This window comes from Pongo pygmaeus, chromosome 2 (genome assembly GCF_028885625.2).
Source record: "Pongo pygmaeus isolate AG05252 chromosome 2, NHGRI_mPonPyg2-v2.0_pri, whole genome shotgun sequence".
Classification (NCBI taxonomy): domain Eukaryota; kingdom Metazoa; phylum Chordata; class Mammalia; order Primates; family Hominidae; genus Pongo; species Pongo pygmaeus.
The window spans coordinates 183,719,166-183,732,527 of record NC_085930.1 but is presented as its reverse complement, the minus strand read 5'-3'; the positions used below and the strand labels follow the sequence as shown (position 1 = coordinate 183,732,527).

Genomic DNA, 13,362 nt, shown 5'->3' with positions numbered 1-13,362 from the left:
GGGTCTGGTGAGTCCGCCTAGCAAATCATCAAACTTCGGGGTGTTATTGGGGCCCTCCTGACAAAGATACATTTAAAGAAGAACACAAAAAACAGTTCTAGTAGTGCAGACTCCTCCAGACGACTACCTCATGATGTTAAAAATCAGCTAGGAATGGTAGTAACTGGATGAAAATATTTCTCCATGAGCAGATTAACAAACAAGAAAAACTAGTTGCATATTTACTGAAATCCTAAGGAGTCTATTATATTAAAAATTTTCCATTGCAAAAAAAGAATTCAAGAAAATGATCCCCAGAGTTTAAAAAGATACCTCAAATATTAACATAGATATTTATTATATTAATAAAACACATCAAAAGTGTAACAGACCCGAGATATTAAAAAAGTTTTTCTAAAAGATATTTCATGAGATGAAATGACTAAAAAGCAGCTAAATTTTTATGTTCACAGTTGTATATAATACTCATAGTAGTTTAAAAATAAAGTTGTATTTTTTTAAGTCAAGGTTTTTGTGGCATGTAGGTCAACTATTTCATGTAGGTCAATGATTTAGAAAATCGAGTTTTTGTTATTAGAGTAAAAAGGCCAAAACAGAATGCATAATTTGTAACATGTTTTAATCATTATTAATATTCTAACAAATATAAAAATACACAGCTTTAAATGTTGTTTTTGTATAGCAATTACATGTTGTCATATAATAAAAATATATTTCTGTAAAAATGTAGCTGGGCACGGTGGCTCATGCCTGTAATTCCAGCACTTTGGGAGGCCAAGGAGGGAGGACTGCTTGAAGCAAGGAGATCAAGACAAGCCTGAACAATTCATGGTGAGACCCCATCTCTATAAAACATTAAAAAGAAATTGGTGAAGCATGATTGTGTGCATCTGTAGTCCTAGCTACACAGAAGGCTGAGGCGGGAGGACTGCTTGAGCCCAGGAGTTTGAGGCTGCAGTAAGCTGTGATTGTGCCACTGCACTCCAGCCTGGGTGACAAAGCAAGACTCTGTTTCCAGAAAAAAAAAAAAAAAATGAATTTTAAAATCTATTAAAATTATCCAATGTCTGGCTTTTTGCATTTCAAGAACACATATTCTTAAAATCTGAGCTTCACAGCTTGCTCTCCTTAATGTAAATTATTTCCTGAGGGAAATAATATACAATTCTATAAGCTGTCTATTAAGAAAGACAACTGCTAGATTTTAAAGCCACATCAATATTTTCCAACGTTGTTTATTTTATTTAAACCAAGAGAATGCATTCTTTTCTACTTAAGAAACACGTCAAAATGTTTTTCACAATGAAAGGAAGCAAGTAAAAGGAAAAAAAGTTACCTCTTTTTCTGATGATATTAAATATTCAAATGGGAAAGATTAATACTTTGAAAATCTGACGCAAAGGAGCAGAACTGCTACACACACTTGCTAAAGATGTGAAAAAATTCAGCATCAGTCTCCTAGATATCCAGGATCTTTATTCATATAAGGATAAAACAAGAGTAGATAGTAAACTCATTTAGGTGGCAAATCATTCCACTTCCCATCATGGCCCATGACAAGGAATAGAATAATGAGCAGTTTGAGGTTAGGGCTCAGTTCACACAGAGATTCCTTTTCCTGACATCTAAACTGAATGTAATCACCCAGCATCTTAAATTTGTGTGATACTAAAAGAAAAGTTATGGTTTTATACCAACATCTATATCTGTATGTATGAATTCTAACCATTATAGATAGTACCAGAAGAAACACACACACACACACACACACACACACACACACACACACACGGAGGATAAGGCTTCTCTCTAAGCATATACCAAAAGCAAATAACATCGATGGGGTGGTGGAAAACACGACCCCTAAATACAGCACCTCAGAAATTGAGAAAATAGCAGAAACAGGAAGGTCACACTTTTCACACTTTTCCTCTGAGAACTGGCCATCAAAGAATTATCTGACCTGAAAGTAGGTAGTAAGATCCTCATTCTAGAGAAGTCATCCCCTATACCAAGAAGGATGGAATGGCTTATAGAAAGGCCAAGAAGAATCTGAACAAAGAGGTCTTGCTCAGTTCCTCCCCAGTTTATTACCATTAGATCATACCCTTTTGCCCTCCAATCATACTTCTGCACAACCGTTCAAAACACTGAATTTTCGGCCGGGCGCGGAGGCTCATGCCTGTAATCCCAGCACTTTGGGAGGCCAAGGCAGGCGGACCACCAGAGGTCAGGAGTTTGAGATTAGCCTGGCCAACATGGCGAAACCCCTTCTCTACTAAAAATACAAAAATTAGTGGGGTGTGGTGGTGGGTGCCTGTAATCCCAGCTACTCGGGAGACTGAGGCAGGAGAATCGCTTGAATCCAGGAGGCGGAGGTTGCAGTGGGCCAAGATCGCGCCATTGCACTCCAGGCTGGGCGACAAGAGTGAGACTCCATCTCAAAAAAAATAATAATAATTTCCCTGTGGCTTTGGTCTTTCTGAAGATTTCAGTGTCTCATAAAACTTATATTAAATAAATTTGTTATGCTTTTCTCTTTTTGCTCTGTGTTTCCTTATAGGGGTATCAGCCATGAAACTTGCAATGAGTAAGGAAAAGATACTATTTTTTCTCCCTGCTATGGTCTGAATATCTGCGTCCTCCCAAAATTCATATGTAGAAAGCTAATCTCCAGTGCAACAATAATAAGAGCTGGGCCTTTAGTAGGTGACCAGGTCATGAGGGCAGAGCCCTAATGAATGGGATTGTACCCTTGTAAAAAGAAACACAAAGGAGATTGTTTGCCCCTTCCACTATGTGAAGAAACATAGAAGACACCATCTGTGAGAAATGGGACTTCACAAGACACAGAATCTTCTGGCTACTTGATCTGGACCTTCCCAGCCTCTGGAACTGTGAGTAAAAATTTCAATTGTTTATAAATTGCCCAGTCTAAAATATTTTGCCCCAAATTTCCTAAGACAATTCCCTACAACATAAAGGAAAAAAATTATTGGTAGATATGACTATAAAAAATTTTTTGAATTGCATACCATAAATACAGAAGTGTGAAATGGTACAATCTCTTATGGGGAAAAGTACAACAATACTTTAAAATACCCTCACAAATGTACTTTTTAAAAATTTATCAGTACTACTTCTAAGAAATTATTCTAAATGAATAATAAATGACATGCTTCATAGATTTTCTAAAAAATTGTCACATTTTAACAATGGAGGAAACAGTAAAAGGTGGGAAAGAAGAAAGGAAGGAGGGGAGAAGAGAAGGAAGGAGAAAGAGTAAAGAAGAAAAGGCAGGGCAGGGGAGGGCAGTGAAGAGAAGGGAAGGGAAGAAAAAGAGAAAGGGGTGTCGATGTTCAACAATAAGAAATTAGATAAATTGTATTATTCATTTCACAGTATATTTATTAAATTTCACCATTAAACTGTTATAAATGAATATTTAATAATATTGAAAAATATTCATGATCCATTATTACCTTTAAAAAATCAAGTTACAAAACCATTAAAGATATGATACTACTTTATTTATGTATAAAGCTTTTATTAAAGGCTAAGTACACATAATGGGTGGTGGAAGAATGGTTAATTTTTCATTTTTTTCTTTTGTTTTCTAGACAAAATATAAATATTTTAAAAGATATTTATAAAATATAATGTGAGCATTATCTAAAGACAAAAGGCAAGTCACATCCAATTGTATAATTTCATCAACAATGTCAGTTCTGACTTCTTTAAAACAGAAATTTCTACTTTACCTATAAACTATGACATGGAGAACATTATTAGCTACATTAAAATGACCACATTTAGCTAACAGTTTATATTATGCTTCAAGATAGAATTACCTAACACTCATCTGAAAGCAGCACCTTTAAATGTAAAACAAAAAATTACCCATTACTAAAATGAATGTACAAATGGAAAGCCCAGACTGTTCATTTCCTGAGTTAATCACAAGAAATGGAAAACGACTCTAACTCCAAACCACATATACTCAACTTTTTCAAGAATTTTTTCATTCCCAGATGAAATCAAGGGAAGAATTTTTCTTCTTAATGTGCTACTTGAAGTACCATGGAGCTGTGTCCTCGATGAAGATATATACATCAAATGTTAAAGATGATTATAACTCATTAAATCTAATTCCCACCTAAACATAAGTGGAATGAATTAAGACATGGAACTAAGTTTTTCACTTTCTAAACTTAATGAACACATATGCATTTACATTAAGCATCAATATAAAGCAACATTATCTTGCTTAATTATTTTTTCCTATAATAAATTTTAGCACATTGTTGAGAACTCATTATAGTCCATAATTCCTTTAAGAACAAAAATGCAGTTTTGCATAGCTTTAGATTATAAGAAACCTATGGTCACTTTCAGTTTTCTTCCGCATAAACTATTAACACCTTTTAGGAGTTTAATTGACCAAATATACAAATCCAGATTTGTTTGGTTTTGCTTTCTTACACATGTCATTGCACTTATGCTTCTAATTATTATAACATTTGCCATTTAAATACATTTTTGTTTCTCCTGCTCCCAAGTTTAAAATCTATAAAAGCAAGGAATTTGCCTTGCTCATTTTGCATTTCCAACAACATCTACTTTTAAACATAAAACTTTTCCTATAAGTGCTGAATGAAATAGAATTTAGTTCACTTAGATAAAACCTGATATATAAAACCCATAGTCAAAAACAACATTGGAGACACAAAAGTCCACCGTTTATTAATCTCATCATCTTTAGCAAAACACAACCTCTTTGGACTTAAAGTTTATAACATGTAACATATGTCTACAGTCACCTATCTTGCCCCCACTGGTGCCTCAACTAATTAAAACATGTTAAAAAACACTCAGGAAACTATAAATCACTGTGCAATTACAAGGAATTATTCGGTGCTAACTCCATAAATTATTGATTTTTTTTTTTTTTTTTTTGAGGCAGGGTCTCACTCCGTCGCCCATGCTGGAGTTCAGTGGCACAATCTCACCTCACTGCAGCCTCAACCTTCAGGGTTCAAACGATCCTCCCACCTCAGCCTCCCAAGTAGCTGGGACTATGGGCCTGTGCCACCACATCCAGCTAATTTTGGTATTTTTTGCCGAGACGGGATTTCGCCATGTTTCCCAGGCTGGTCTCAAACTCCTGCGCTCAGGCAATAGACCTGCCTCAGCCTCCCAAAGTGCTGGGACTAAAGGCATAAGCCACCACACCCGGCCTATTATTGATTTGTAGTAAAAACTAAATTAATACCTGGTTTCTAGGAATTTATTTATCAATCTAACTAAAAATTTTAGGCCAAATAGATATGTTTGTCATTAAGAATGTGAAATTAAAAACTATTAATGAAAAACTGATATTTCTTGTATAAAGAGCAGAAATTCTAATATTAGACAATTGGGTTCACATTTTTACTTCATCGTTTACTAGTCATGTCAATTAATCTCCCTGAGTGTTACCTTCCTGAATTGTATATAGAAGATGCCAACAATAATAAGATCCTTCTCTGAGCTTTCAGAAAGATTATATATGTTATATTTGAAACATATATAACATATATGTTTCCAATGATTGGAAGACAATATAGAAAATTTGCTATTATTATTGTCTTACATAGTTAATTATTATAGATTATTGGTATTCATAATAGCCTTCACTAATACGATTAGTATCCACAAGGCACTAGAATGTTGTATGTATATTTTTATGAATCTTCAAAACAACTGTAAAAGAGGAATATTATTCTCATTCTACATAGAAAAAAACTGAAGCTCAAACACTTAAGAAACTTCTCCAAGTATACATAAATGTAGCAGTGGCAGAATTTGACCCAAGGACTGTGGATACCAAAGCCAATGTTCCTTCCACCACATCAGCCTTTCAAAATAGATTTCAGGTATCTTCCACTGAATATCAGTAAAACTCAGCATGAAAAAGCTAACCAGTTTTCTATTTCCTGTTATATGAAATGGAAAATATTAGTATGTGTTACACATTAACCTCAATATGCAATTGATTTCATAAAACACATTAAAACTCTAAGTGGCAAACTACCTTATTAGGATATTAGTTATTAGTAAACTGCTTAAAACATTGCTTTCTGATCACCAAATAATATGGTAGTTAACAGTTGATCTGGAAGCAGTAGCATGGGCTCTCTTAGCCTCCACTACACTCAAGAAGCACATGACTTTTGTCAGTCTGAAACATGCCTTTTAGTAAGGCTACACCTGATTCTAACATTCTAACAACTATATCCAGCTCTTTCTCATGAACCATTTTATTTAAAATGATGTGATGGGTTTAAATAAATAACATTTTTCTAATACAAACAATTACCTGAATAACTTATGTGAGGAATACGTACAAAGTCCACAATATCTGGTAATATATTAGCCATACACTAACCATAGAGTAGCTTGCGGATGTTTTTACAGGGGATGCCTTATATGTCCTACATTAGCAAACAAAAACTTGGTAGTATCAAATAAAGCACCAACAGAAAACTGAATGAACTTATTTGCGTTTAAACACAAGAGCAGAGTGAAAAAATTTAGACTGCTATCTCATCAAAAACAAAGAAAGCATATAATGTTTAAAATGCACATACACTATGGAATCCTTTACTATTCAAGGCATGTTTTTAGAAGCAATCCATAGTTAATAAATAAAAATATAGAGAACATATAGCAGTCACTTTATCACATACATTTTATGATTATTTAAAATGCTATAAAATTATTAGATTAATTATTTATTTTAAAAGGAAAATAAGTAAACAACTGCCCCCAAAAGATAAACAACTCAATGAACTTTCCTTTCTGAAACAGAATACTCAGTTGGACATATTGTAAGCATACTTTAAACATTTCCTATACCTAATTATAATTAAAGACTTGGTTGAATCTCTGCCTTTATCATGGATAAAATATCTAAGATAAAAACCTACCTTGTTTTTAATCGTTTTCTTTATAGAAACTAAATTTCATTTAAATTATCCTTTTCTTCCCTCGGCCTCCTGAAAAACAAAAAAGGAAAAAAAATTGCTTATTTAACAAAGGTGAAATATTCTACCCAAAAGAAAACAAGTCTGTGGCTTTAATTTAATCACCTCTTTTAACTATATTGCAGAATAAGACCATCTAAAAACATCGTGTTTTTTGTTTTTTTTTTTTTTTTGCTTTGATAATATAAACGAAATCTGGGGACTGATTCAAAGCCTTGAGAGATTACGAGATGGAAAAATAGAGTCACAAATAGGATTTGGGTCCAGGAGGAACTTTTCAGTATATGTGACAACTTTTCAGCATATCAGGAGCTACAATTAAGAAAAGAAAGCTATACCCTACAGCAGTGAGGACATTTATTTGGTCCTCCTCGTTTCAGTGAATGATAATGTAAAGTCGTATGAGTTAAATGTAAAATATTAAAGTTAAAAGCACACTTCCACAACTGTAAATTAACACACATGATAATAATCAATTTAATTCGATCAAACATAAGATTCTTTAATCTATTGGGAAGAGTGGCAAAACTAGAAATATCTGTATTTTTAATGTACTATATTTCATTATTGAAGCTGTGCCAAATATAATCTTTGCCTCTGACTGTAAGCACTATTTTAACATTGCTGTTTAATTACTGCAGTCTTCCAAAATTTTATAATAAATTTATAAATAAATATTATAATTTTATAATAATCATATCAAAAACAGCCAATATGTTTTATAATTTCATTAATAGAGTGATAAGGCTTTGCTTTGCTCCTGGATGCTTAATGTTTGCACATTGACTACAAAAAAAAACCCAGCAAAATTCCATCTCTTGAATATTCAAGAACATAGTATTTGCTATGGTTTGAATATTTCTCCCCTCCAAAACTCATGTTGAAATTTAATCCCCAGTATGGCGTACTGAGACATGGCGCCTTTAAGAGGTGATTGGGTCATCAGGGCTCCGCCCTTATGAATGGATTAATCCATTCATAAATTCATGGATTAATGGGTTATCATACAAGTGCATCTGCTGGCTTTATACGAAGAAAAAGAGAGACCTGGGCTAGCAGGTCTCCTCATGGAATGCCCTGCACAGGCTCAGGACTATCACCAGATGCAGCCCCTTAACTTTGGTCTTCTCAGCCTCCACAACTTTAAGAAATAAATTCCTTCTCTTTAAAAATTACCCAGTTTCAGGTACTCTGTTACAAAAAACAGAAAACAAACTAAGACAGTATCCATTGCCCCACCTTACAGAGATTTATTATTTAATTTAACCAAATTATCTGCACTTTGAACTTAAAAATATATGTTTTTAAATATTAATTTGAAAATATTCTATCATTAAAATTATCCTCTCAAAACTGGCAGTGATGCTTATATAATTTATATTCTAAAAGAATTTGGTGTAGCTGAAATTCATAAAAGTAAGTAATATCTAGATCCCACCCATTTCATTCCAACAACATCATGCATGCATTAATTTTTCTTTTCTCTTTTTTTTTTTTTTTTTGAGACTGAGTTTTGCTCTTGTTGCCCAAGCTGGAGTGCAATGGCGTGATCTCGGCTCACAGCAACCTCCGCCTCTGGGGTTCAGGTAATTCTCCTACCTCAGCCTCCCAAGTAGCCAGTATTACAGGCATGTGCCACCACGCCTGGCTAATTTTTGTATTTTTAGCAGAGATGGGGTTTCACCATGTTAGCCAGGCTGGTTTGAACTCCTGACCTCAGGTGATCTGCCAGCCTTGGCCTCCCAAAGTGCTGGGATTACAGGCATGAGTCACTGCTCCCGGCCAATTTTTATTTTCTAAAGAGTTTTACAGATAGTGAAAAGGAAGCTCAAGTGTTTAAAATGACTGTAATTAGTAATTAAATTACATAAAAATGACTTTACTTAAAAAAAGTCTAGATACTATACCACTATTAATTACAGGTAATCAGGATGATTTTTCCTCATATTTTTTATTCATAAAATCCAGTTACACACCTCTAACTTTTCTCATATATAACATTTGTCACTAGGAAACCTTTTTTTTTTTATTTTGGAAAAAATCTTCATTTTGGCGGGTAACTTGAATTATTAATATAAAATAAAATTAAGGCATACAGAGAGAAGGCACTACTAAAAATTAACAATTGGATTGCTTTTCATTAACATTTAACCAATCTGAAAATTCAAATAAATATGAACATTACATTTGTAAAACTAAGGCCAAACTTAGTAATAAAACAATATGATCTCAAGAAATTGTCCTGATCTTAGTATAAATAACACTGTTGACAGAGTTCAATTTCTATCAAATGTTTTGGGTATTTTCACAATTTAGACCCAAAGTATTTTTTTCTTTAAAAGAGACACTGGAAAAAAAAAAAAAAAAAAAACCCACTGTTATGGAATAAATGTTCCCCATCACTGGAACTGTTTGAGTAGAGGCTGGGTTTTGCAGTAAGAGAGGGTCCTGAGAGACTGGCTATGTGACCTGGATGGGGAGGGGATTCCTCCAGTTTGGGGATAGTTCTACTCTAATCCCGGTTGTCAATGACATTTGAGTTTTTAAAAGCCAATGATTACCTAAAATTGCTTTTCCCTTACTTCATAAAAAGTAACATTTTAAAACATCATTGCTGAACTTTCAGAGTTAGTGTATGCCATAAAATACGTAACTGTTTGCCCATGTTCCTCCTAGATTGTGACCTCCCTAAGGATGTTAATTTAGTATCTGACATAGTAAGTTACAATTATTGAATAAACAAATGAGAAAGATTCATTCTATTTATTAAAAATGATAGATTTGCATATTTGACACCAGGTGATTTTATATCAAGCTATCGGTTCCCAGACTCCAAATAAAATCATTGGCACAGAACTTTGCCATAGGCCAAGGAGTCTACATCTGGCTTGGTCATCCTGCTAAACTATTCGCATTTGATTTTATTTTCTAAGTGATTTCACACATCTTATAACAACTCCATCTCAGCTACTCCAGCTCTTATATATGTCAGATCTGCTCTGTAGTACTAGGAAACCTTTAACAAATGTTTTAAAAACATGTCAGAAAACAGTTCCATTTTCTTTAAAGTTGCATTGTAAATAAAAATACATAAGTTTAAAACATGCATTAGCAAGCCAGACGTGGTGGCTCACACCTGTAATCCCAGCACTTTGACAGGCTAAAGCGAGTGAAACATTTGAGCCCAGGCATTGGAGGCCCCCCTGGGCAACATGTTGAAACCCTACCTCTACAAAAAATACACAAATTAGCCGGGCATGGTGCTGCATGACTGTAGTCCCAGCTACTCGGGACGCTGAGATGGAAGGATCACTTGAGCCCAAAGAGATTGGGGCTGCAGTGAGCTGTGATCGTGCCACTGCACTCTAGCTTGGGCAACAGAGTGAGACCTTGTCTCAAATAACAATAATAATAAAATATATATTAGCAACTTAAATCATATGACAGTTCAATAGTCGTGTTTAAGGTATAGAAGATGGGAGAGTCGACTCAGGTAACTGAAGAAAGGAGGCAATAAAAGTGATAGGAGTCAGTGCCTTTTCCTAAATTAGAAAATTGTTAATAACAATCCAGTGCAGTAAACAGAGCACTTCTATCCTGTTAGCACCGTTCACAGATGATGATATGAAGGTAGGGAAGAACCAAACAACACTTAGCCTTACTTATTGTCACCAGCAAACTGATGAGATTTTTTTTTCTGTTTTTCTGTCTAAGTGTTTTAAAAGACCATACGCTTTTTGTATTTTTGAAGTAATACATACTTTAGAAAATCTAGAAATTGTAGATAAGCATTAGTGAGAACATTTAAATTGTCTATAATTCAATAATGCAGAGACAAAACTATCTGCAGCTTGGTTTATTTTTTTCTAGTTTTTTTTTCTGTGCATATGTACATTAATTTGAACCCACTTTATACTGTACTGTGAGTCCAATTCTGCATTCTGTCTTTTCACTTAACACATCAGAAATTCCATACGGTGTGTTATGTACCCTTTAAAAACATAATGTTTAAGAGCTATATAATACTGCATCATACAGTTTCACCAAAATTTATTTAAAGTTCTCCAACTGTATGAATTTAGGCTGTTTCCAATTTTATGTTTACACAGTTCGTAATGAACTAAATGTGGTTTTAACATCTGGTTTCCTTCTTTGGAGAGAACTCTAAAATTAGATGTCTAGATCAGAAGGCAGGAACTTTTTAAAAGCTATTGATACATACTCCAAATTACTTCCCAAAAAGATTGCACATATTTACACTTCATTCAGCAATTTATAAAGGTGGTTCCTTTTCACCTCTAGCTTTATGCTGCAAGAACATGATGACATCAGTGAGGTACAAATTGGTGAAGCATTTTAATTATTTTGTAATTTACTATTTCAACATTTTGTGAAATGCCTAAGTTGAAAGGCTTCAGAGAACACGTCAAAATATGCTCACAATTATGTTAACTTTTCTTTAATCTGAAGTTTAAAGAGCCATAACTATTCTCACCAAACTATGTCCCAATGTCACTTGACTCAGAACTATTGCTCTAGGAGGATAAAACAAAGATAAAAATATATATAGAAAAATGATATCTTAGGAAGAATGTAGGATTTGGTCATATGGACCTAAGGAATAAAACAGAATACTGAGAAAGGAAAATAACTTTTATGTGTAGAATGTGAATCCTTATTATTAGGATTCACATTATTAGGCCCAAAGAAGCATTGAAATGAGAGAGTAATCATGTCCTGCTCACCACCTTCATCTCTTGAAACTTCTTGCTATTGTCACAAGTAGCTATAAATTAACCTACTAATCCCACACAGGACACTATAATCCACATCCTAGAGCTTAACAATGTATAAGCAATCAATACCTTATATTATTTTAATGTAAATTACTGGTAATCTACCCAGAAACTGCTTCATTCCCCTTAAAAATCTACTTGTCACTGCTGCTAATCAGAGTGTATATGCAAGACAACTTATGTGACAGTGAATGCCACATAGTTGGAACTCATTTATGCTTATTATCATTTCATGATTATGTTACTGCTATTCTCTGGGCCAACATGATCTAGAGAAAACTTAAGGAAAGAAAATATACACTTTTGAGTCCCACATTATAAAATTAAGTTTGTGAACCAACAAAAACTAATCAATCTAATAAATAATATAATGCCTTACTCTTCTCTTTGAAAATAGAGAGTTAATTTCTACTTAAATACCTTATCTCTTCTCCATCCCCAAATCCAACTAAAATAAGAATTGGGAAATTTCAAAAAAAGTACTACACATGAAGGCAAAGAGAACAGGAAACAAGATACAACATTCAAGAGATCTACATACCTGTAAACCAACCTGGCCAACATACTTAAACCCCATCTCTACAAAAAATTTAAAAATTTGCCAGGTGTGTTGGCACATACCTGTAGTCTCAGCTACTCCAGAGGCTGAGGCGGGAGGATTGCTTGAGCCTAGGAGGTCGAAGCTGTAGTAAGCCAAGATCACTCCACTGCGCTCAAGCATGAACAACAGAGCAAAACTCTGTCTGCAAAAGAAAACAAAAATAAAAACAAACAACAAAAAACACCTGTCACAAGACAGAAAAAGGGTAAAAGAAGTGTAACTGAATTAGCAGAGCACATGGTACAACATAAGAGTCTGCAGAGAAAGCCATCAATAAGAAATATCAGTTTGTATCACAGAACCCCTCGGGAGGTTCAGCAAGTGGCATTACCAGCTATTATGAAAATCAAGGGAAAACTGCAGCAATTAAGAATAGGACTCCTTGAATGTTTGAATAAGGTCTTCTCCGACTGCAGAACCAGAGGACTGGTCCCTCTTCTCACCTCCTCCAAACAAAAGAGTGGAGGTACATGTCCTAGAAAGGCTGAACCAGAATATCTCAAACTTGGAAATACCAAGTGCAAAGTTAAAACAAGGGAATTAGGTAAAGTTTACATACTGACTTGTGGGAATTTCATACTCTTTCCTGTCCCAGATCTACCTTCAATCAGTTCCTTCTACCCCTTGAGAAAATATCACCAGATAACTAAAAATGGAAAGGCCTTCTCCTCATTATTTCATAGTGAAACCCACCAAAAAACAAATCCTACCTAAGAGGTAGCGTATAGTTATCAACTCTTAGTGTTTCATTCTTAAAATTAGTATTTAACAATTATTAAACACATGAGAAATGCCTCAACATGAAAAAGACCAAAACAAAAAAGCAGAAAAAAAGGAAAACAGGAAGAAACAGAGACAATGCAGAGAGTAAGATTTCAACAAAATATAAATATATAAAATATATAATTTATATAATTAATAAAAGAAAAACAGAATACCA

The 13,362-nt window shown here is 34.1% G+C and overlaps 1 protein-coding gene across 15 annotated transcripts in view; it reads right to left on the bottom strand.

Moving 5' to 3' along the window:
• NAALADL2 (N-acetylated alpha-linked acidic dipeptidase like 2) overlaps positions 1 to 13,362 on the bottom strand; it is a 1,372,789-nt gene that overhangs the window by 1,247,590 nt on the left and 111,837 nt on the right. For 14 of the 15 annotated variants that reach the window (XM_054481096.2, XM_054481101.2, XM_063662440.1 and 11 more), the window contains one exon: positions 6,969 to 7,037. The gene's annotated coding sequence lies outside the window, so the exon portion shown is untranslated. Of the gene's footprint in view, positions 1 to 6,968; positions 7,038 to 12,442; positions 12,565 to 13,362 lie in introns of all 15 variants that reach the window. The other variant, XM_063662433.1, reaches the window with a different exon arrangement.